At 54.3% G+C, this 6728-nt stretch overlaps 1 long non-coding RNA gene across 1 annotated transcript; it reads right to left on the bottom strand.

The window, feature by feature from the left end:
* Positions 1–3383: 3383 nt before the first annotated feature.
* LOC144766587 (uncharacterized) lies at positions 3384–5405 on the bottom strand. The gene is made up of 3 exons (XR_013597851.1): positions 5232–5405; positions 4109–4174; positions 3384–3471 (listed from the first exon to the last, which is right to left on the bottom strand). It is a non-coding gene; the product is annotated as an uncharacterized LOC144766587 (long non-coding RNA).
* Between the last annotated feature and the right edge of the window lie 1323 nt (positions 5406–6728).

Below are 6728 nucleotides of genomic sequence, written 5' to 3'. Positions count from 1 at the left end.
AGAGTAGGAATCCTTGGGATTCATGAGATAAAGGGTCATGAGTGTCTGGTTTGTGGATAAAATGGACATAAGGTGAACTCAAGAGTAGACATCCTTGGGAGTCATGAAATGAAGGGGCAGGAGAGTCTGGTGGTGGATGAAAGAGGCACGAGGTGGACTCAAGGGGAGACGTCCTTGGAATTCATGAGATAAAAGGGCAGAGAGCACCTGGTAGTGGATGAAAGAGGCATGAGGTGGCCTCGATAGTAGACAGCCTTCAGATTCATGAGATGAAGGGGAAGCAGTGTCTGGGGATGGATGAAAGCGACACGAGGTTGAGGCATGTGTAGACATTTTTGGAATTCATGAGATAAAGTGGCAGGGAACGACTGGTGGTGGATAAAAGAGGCACGAGGTGGACTCAAGAGGAGACGTCCTTGGGATTCATGAGATAAAAGAGTGGGACTGCCTGGTGGTGGATGAAAGAGGCACGAGGTGGAGTCAAGGGTAGACATCCTTGGGATTCATGAGATAAAGGGGAAGGAGTGTCTGGGGGAGTGAAGGAGGAGTGAGGTGGAATCAAGATGAAAAGACATGGAGCGCTTGTGTTGGGTGAAAGAGGCCTGATGTAAATTTAAGAGTAGACATCCTTGTGTCTCATTAGATAAAGGGGCAGGAGTGACTGGTGGTGCATGAAAGAGGCACGAGGTGCAATCAAGAGCAGACATCAGTGGGATTCATGAGATAAAAGGTCAGGATTGACTTGTGGTGCATGAAAGAGGCACGAGGTGGACTCGAGAGCAGACATCCTCGGGATTCATGAGATAAAGGGTCAGGATTGACTGGTGGTGGATGAAAGAGGCACGAGGTGGAATCAAGAGTAGACATCCTTGGGATTCATGAGATAAAGGGTCAGGATTGACTGGTGGTGGATGAAAGAGGCACGAGGTGGACTCGAGAGCAGACTTCCTTGGGATTCATGAGATAGACGGTCTGTGTGTCTGGTGGTGGCTGAAAGAGGCATGAGGTGGACTGAAGAGTAGACATTCTTTGGATTCATGAGATAAATGGGCGGGAGTATCTGGTGGTGGATAAAAGGGGCACAAAATGGACTCAAGAGTGGACATCCTTTGGATTCATGCGATAAAGGGTCATGGAGAGTCTAGGACGAAAGAGGCACAAGGTGGGCTCAAGGGTAGACATTCTTGGGATTCATGCGATAAAGGGTCATGGAGAGTCTAGGACGAAAGAGGCACAAGGTGGACTCAAGGGTAGACATTCTTGGGATTTATTCGATAAAGGTTCAGGGAGAGTCTAGGATGAAAGAGGCACAAGGTGGACTCAAGGGTAGACATTCTTGGGATTCATGCGATAAAGGGTCATGGAGAGTCTAGGACGAAAGAGGCACAAGGTGGACTCAAGGGTAGACATTCTTGGGATTCATTCGATAAAGGGTCAGGGAGAGTCTAGGATGAAAGAGGCACAAGGTGGACTCAAGGGTAGACATTCTTGGGATTCATTCGATAAAGGGTCAGGGAGAGTCTAGGATGAAAGAGGCACAAGGTGGACTCAAGGGTAGACATTCTTGGGATTCATGTGATAAAGGGTCAAGGTGAGTCTAGGACGAAAGAGGCACAAGGTGGACTCAAGGGTAGACATTCTTGGGATTCATTCGATAAAGGGTCAGGGAGTGTGAAAGAGGCACGAGGTGGACTCAAGTGTAGACATCCTTGCGATTCATGAGATAAAGGTGCAGCAGCTGCGGGTAGTGGATAAAAGAGGCACGAGGTGGAATCATGACTATGTACCCTCCGTTTGTGGCACGCCGATCAAATAGATCTGGCAGCCAACTTCTCTCTTTGTCCTTTCAAGCAGCACACGAGAGCAGAGGTTCTGTTTCTTGAGGTTTCCATAGTAACCTGTCCTGTCTCGTGAGACTGAGATTAACATACGTAGCCCTGGTGCCGGCTAATCCTTTTACTCACATGTATGTGGGTGAGTGTGTGTGTGAGGCAGAGAGAGAGGGGGGCAGATTTACATGACCCATACGCCACTTTGAGCCACCGTTGCGTCACTTTTGTGACGCAATGGCGGGATAAAGCCAGCGCCATGCTGCGGGGTATTTACGTGAGGCATCTAGGGAGATGCGTCACCTTGTAAAGCCCTGCGCCACATGAAACCTGCGCCAGGTTTCATGTGGGCGTTCCGGCGCAGGAACGTCTCGCAAAAGTGGCTGAGTGAAATCTACACGATTCCACTCAGCCACTTTTCCGACCCCTCTGCGTCAAAATCTTGTGCCTGCTTGAAGCAGGCGTAAGGCTTGACGCACCATGTTGGACATAGGCAGGGTTGGAACAGTGCTGGAGTTGTGTTGCGCCCGCGACACAACTCCAGCACTGCGCCAACCTTACGCCGGCAGATGCGACACGCATGTCTTTATCCTTGCGCCGTGATGTGTCGCATTGTAAATGCGGCGCATCTGTGGTGGCGCAAGGGTAAACTTGCGTCACGCATCTTTCCTGGCACATCCCTGCTGATTTGCAGGGATACGCCAGGAAACTTAAATCTGTCCCAGAGAATCTAACGATGCAGTATGTTTGCCCCAAGACTTCCCATAACACCTCAGCACATGGACCAGTAGGAGAAAAAGCGTCCAGAAGCACTCGACTCAGCGCTTGTTCTAGCGGAATGCTACACTCACAAGGTGAAAATATCCTAACCTTACTCTGAAACTCCTCTAAGTGACAGGAAGACGGCGGTGAGCGAGGGGAAGTGGTCACAAACGCAAGGAAGAGGTGTGTTGAGTAGGAACTGGAGATACTGATTTAACATGTTTCAATGAAGGGCTGAGTAAAAATTAGGCCTGGGCGGCAAATTCCGTTCCACTTCTGGAATTTGGGTAATTTCGCGTTCCGTGGAGAACGCCAAATTTCCCAACATTCTGCGTTCTGCGACTTTGCGAAATATTTTGCTTGATCGCGTTCTCGGAATGCGTGTTCACAAGATATTTCCCCCCAAGCACGCAAACAGTGATTGCGAACAGTAAAAAAGCATCGCGAGTAAGCAATTCCGCGTGTTCACGGAATTTCTACGTGTTTGGGGAGATTTTTTTTACCGTTTCACGGAGATTTGAGTATCGCGATTACGCAAATTCCGTCCACCCCTAGTAAAAATAAATTGCCCCCATGGGTGGGCCCCCTCATGATGTGATGACTGGGACAGGGAAGACTGGCAGGGGCTAATGTTCACCCCTTAAACTAGTTTGTTACAGGGGTGACGTCAGTGCCCACTTCCGGCGTGCAGGTGCTTCCGGGGTGCATGGGGCAGTTCTCCAGGAGTTCCCTGGACTCATTTTACAGCAGTTCTCGGGGTGCGCTGTTTTATGAATGTGCAGATTTTACTCACGCAGTAAGACGTCGCAGGAGCAGGTCCCTGCCCCCCTCGGGCCCACGGGGCCATCCGCGGTCCTGGATCTTGCATCTTCAAGGGCACCTGGAGGACAGAGAAGCAGGGGTCAGAATCAGAACCGACGGAGGGGCCGGCTCAGAATATGAAGCATAATATGAGGCCCTCGGCCTGCCCGCCCCTGGCACCGACGGGTCGGGAGACCCCAGGGGTATGGACAGCGCCTACCTGGAAGGGCTGCGAGCCTTCGAGGAGCGAGGGCACTAGCATCTCTTCTCAACAAAAGCGCTATATTTATTTCAAGGCTCCCCTCAACAGAAGCGCTATATTTGTGGTCATGAATTCCTGCTGCGGGTGTGGAGGGGTGCTGTGCCTGCTGTGGGTTTGGGGGTTATTGCCTGCTGCGGGTGTGGAGGGGCGCTGTGTCTGGTGTTGGCCCCTGCTGCGGGTGTGGGGGGGCGGGGTGCAGTGCCTGCTGTAGGTGTTGGTGCCTGCTGTGGGTGTGGAGTGGTGTTGTGCCTGCTGCTGTGGGTATTGGGGGTTGGTGCCTGCTACGGGTGTGGGGGGGGGGGGGGGTGCTGCGCCGCCTGTGGTGCGGTGGGTGCCTCCTGCGGTTGTGGGAGATTGGTGTCTGCTCCGGGTCAGGGGTGTTGCTGCGCCTGCTGCCGGTGTTGCTGCGCCTGCTGCGGGGGTGGGGGTTTGGTGCCCCCCACCCCCTACTCACCGTGCCCGGGGCGCCGCCTCCAGTCCGCGGGGGGCCTCTTGTCCGGGCGCTTCTCGTTCTTTGGCCCTGGGGAACAAAGACGCACCTGTGAGCACAACATTCACAACACAACCTGCTGCAAGGACGTGCAGCCACCACGAATCCACACCACAGTGCCCCGCCACGGGAGACAACACCCCCCCCCCCCCCACATCAGCACCAACCTCGACCTCAGCCCACCCCCAATCAGCACTGCACGACCCATCCACGCACCTCACACACCTTCCCACTACACAGTACTGCAAGCTCATGAAACGCTTCACCACAACACACGTGTGCTACTCAGCACAGCCTCACCGCGCATCACACAGAACACTAACAAGTTGTGAGCACAACAAACCACGGCCGTACGTCGACATAACTCATCGAAGCTACACCGGACTCCAAAACACAGTTCAACCCGCACGAATCTGCAGACTTCAAACAACCACACCAGGCAGCATCAACCACAGGACTCAGAAGATATCACAAAACAACCCCACACCGCGCAACCAACCTCAGCCACCCCGACACATCTCCGCAACGCAAGATCTCGGAAAGATAGCACAGCGAGTTAAGCTCTTGCTGCTGCCCGTCCGCGGCGGGTGCCAGTGGCATGAGGGTGAGGTGAGCTAGGGGGTGGGGGGGGGAGAGAACTGCCCATCGACCACAATTCCCCCTTCCTGCAAAGGGGTCCGGCTCACACCCACCCATGGGTGGGCACTCCGGGCAGCGACCCGATGGTGGTCCGGGCAGTTGGAGAAAAGTGACAAATAAAAGATTTTGGGGGGTCACACAGTCGGGTCTTCGGGGCCCTATATTCCACTTTGATCCATCGTTCACCCAGATAAGTGTTCCGCACAACTCACATTACATACCCCCACCCCAAACAGAGCGCTCCCCTCCATCACAGCGCTGCCATGCGATCAGTGACAGCAATGTGACTCCGCACAGGGGACGTGCAGCGCTATTAACTGTGTTAACCACCTTATTTTTCATGCTGCATTTTATTTATCCCTGGTTTGCTTCCTTACTGCCTATCTAAAACTCTGCTTCTTCATTGCAGTGTATGTGTGTGGGGGGGGGGGGGGGGGGGGGGGCTTACCTCGGTGCGCCCAGCTGAGGGATATACAAGCCAACAGCAGCACCGCCAGGGCCAGGGAGAGCTTCATCGTAGTGAGGTCGATACCAGCCACAGACCCCGTAGAACTGTGTGTCCGAGCGCAGGGTCCGAGTCCAGGTCCAGTCAGAGCCCGGGGTCCGTCAGAGCCAAGAGTCCGGGCCCAGCACCGTCCCCAAAGAAGCCTCGTGGGTGCCAAGAAGCCTCTACTGAGCCTCGCTCGCCAGCCCTTGTTGGCTACTGGCCCGGCCGCTGATGAGCTTGGACTGATAAGAGAGCCCGTCTGTCTCCCAAACACCTACCAGACAGGATTATACCGGCTCTGGGCACACAGGAACTGCCCCCCCCCAGGCACCCCCCACGACGCACCTGAAGTGCCCCCTCCCTCCCAGGGAGGCCTGGCCTGCCCCCAGCCACCCCCGGGGAGGCGAGGTTTCGGTTTAATTCATGACAAAACCAGTTTGGGAGCTTTGGCAGATTACATTGTCTTCAGCGTGTGTGTGTGAGGGGGGGGGGGGGGGGGTCATAGAAGAGGCAACAAGTGAAACCGCGGGTGGCAGGCAGCCTCAGGAATAGTAAACTTCTATCAGAAACAGTCATCGAGGGGAGAGGGGCTGCTTGCTTCGAGCTCAGCCGCTCTCAGATCGGTGCGGGTCACATTCCCGTCCATCATTTTTTCGTCCACCGTGCCACTCGAGGCGAGGCCGGCGCGTGCACATTGGTACCTGGGATCCCTTCTAAGATTTAGAAAAAGATTCAATCAGGCGGACGTGTTTCCGTGGCTTCCAAAGTTCTATCGAACCAAACACCGTCCTGGCAAAGTGCTGCAGCATCAAGCATCGACTCAGCGACCACAACCGAGTGTGACAGCTCACGACAAAGTGTGTGGTGCACATGTCTTTGCACTCGATGACAAGTGTGATACGGACGCAGATTGACACATAAAGTGGGAATGTTCAGGCGAGGAAAGTTCTAGTTTAGACAAAGTTAGAATAAACATTTGTGGTGCTCGGGCCTGAGTTAAAAATGTCAACAGCGTTTCGGCCCTAGAGGATAATAGGGTCATCACCAGGGCTCATTACTAAAAGGGCCAGAGGATAGGACGGTGGACCAGAGGGGCCTCATTCTGGAGGGGACGTCACCCGAGTGCCCGCATGGAGGGCACCCACGGCCCGTGATGAGGTGATTGCAATCACGCCCCCCACCATTGGAAGGGTGACCAACCGTCCGTAAGTTTCACAGACCGTCCTTAATTAGGACCTGACGTCCGTTGTCCGTCAGGATTCCTTTTACGGACACCTTTTGTCTGTAATTTTGACCATCACAGGGAGCAGGGCTGCTCCCTGTGGGAGGCCCCGTCTCCCTGATGGGGCGCCTCACACCCCTCCTGGAGCAGGAGAGCAGCCCCGCCCGCCCATTGTCATCTGTGTGGGGCTGATGATTGCCACAGACAGAATGACAATGCATCCGTCTGGGCTGGTA

This window comes from Lissotriton helveticus, chromosome 7 (assembly GCF_964261635.1).
Source record: "Lissotriton helveticus chromosome 7, aLisHel1.1, whole genome shotgun sequence".
Taxonomy (NCBI): Eukaryota; Metazoa; Chordata; class Amphibia; order Caudata; family Salamandridae; genus Lissotriton; species Lissotriton helveticus.
This window is presented reverse-complemented; position numbering and strand designations above follow the sequence as displayed.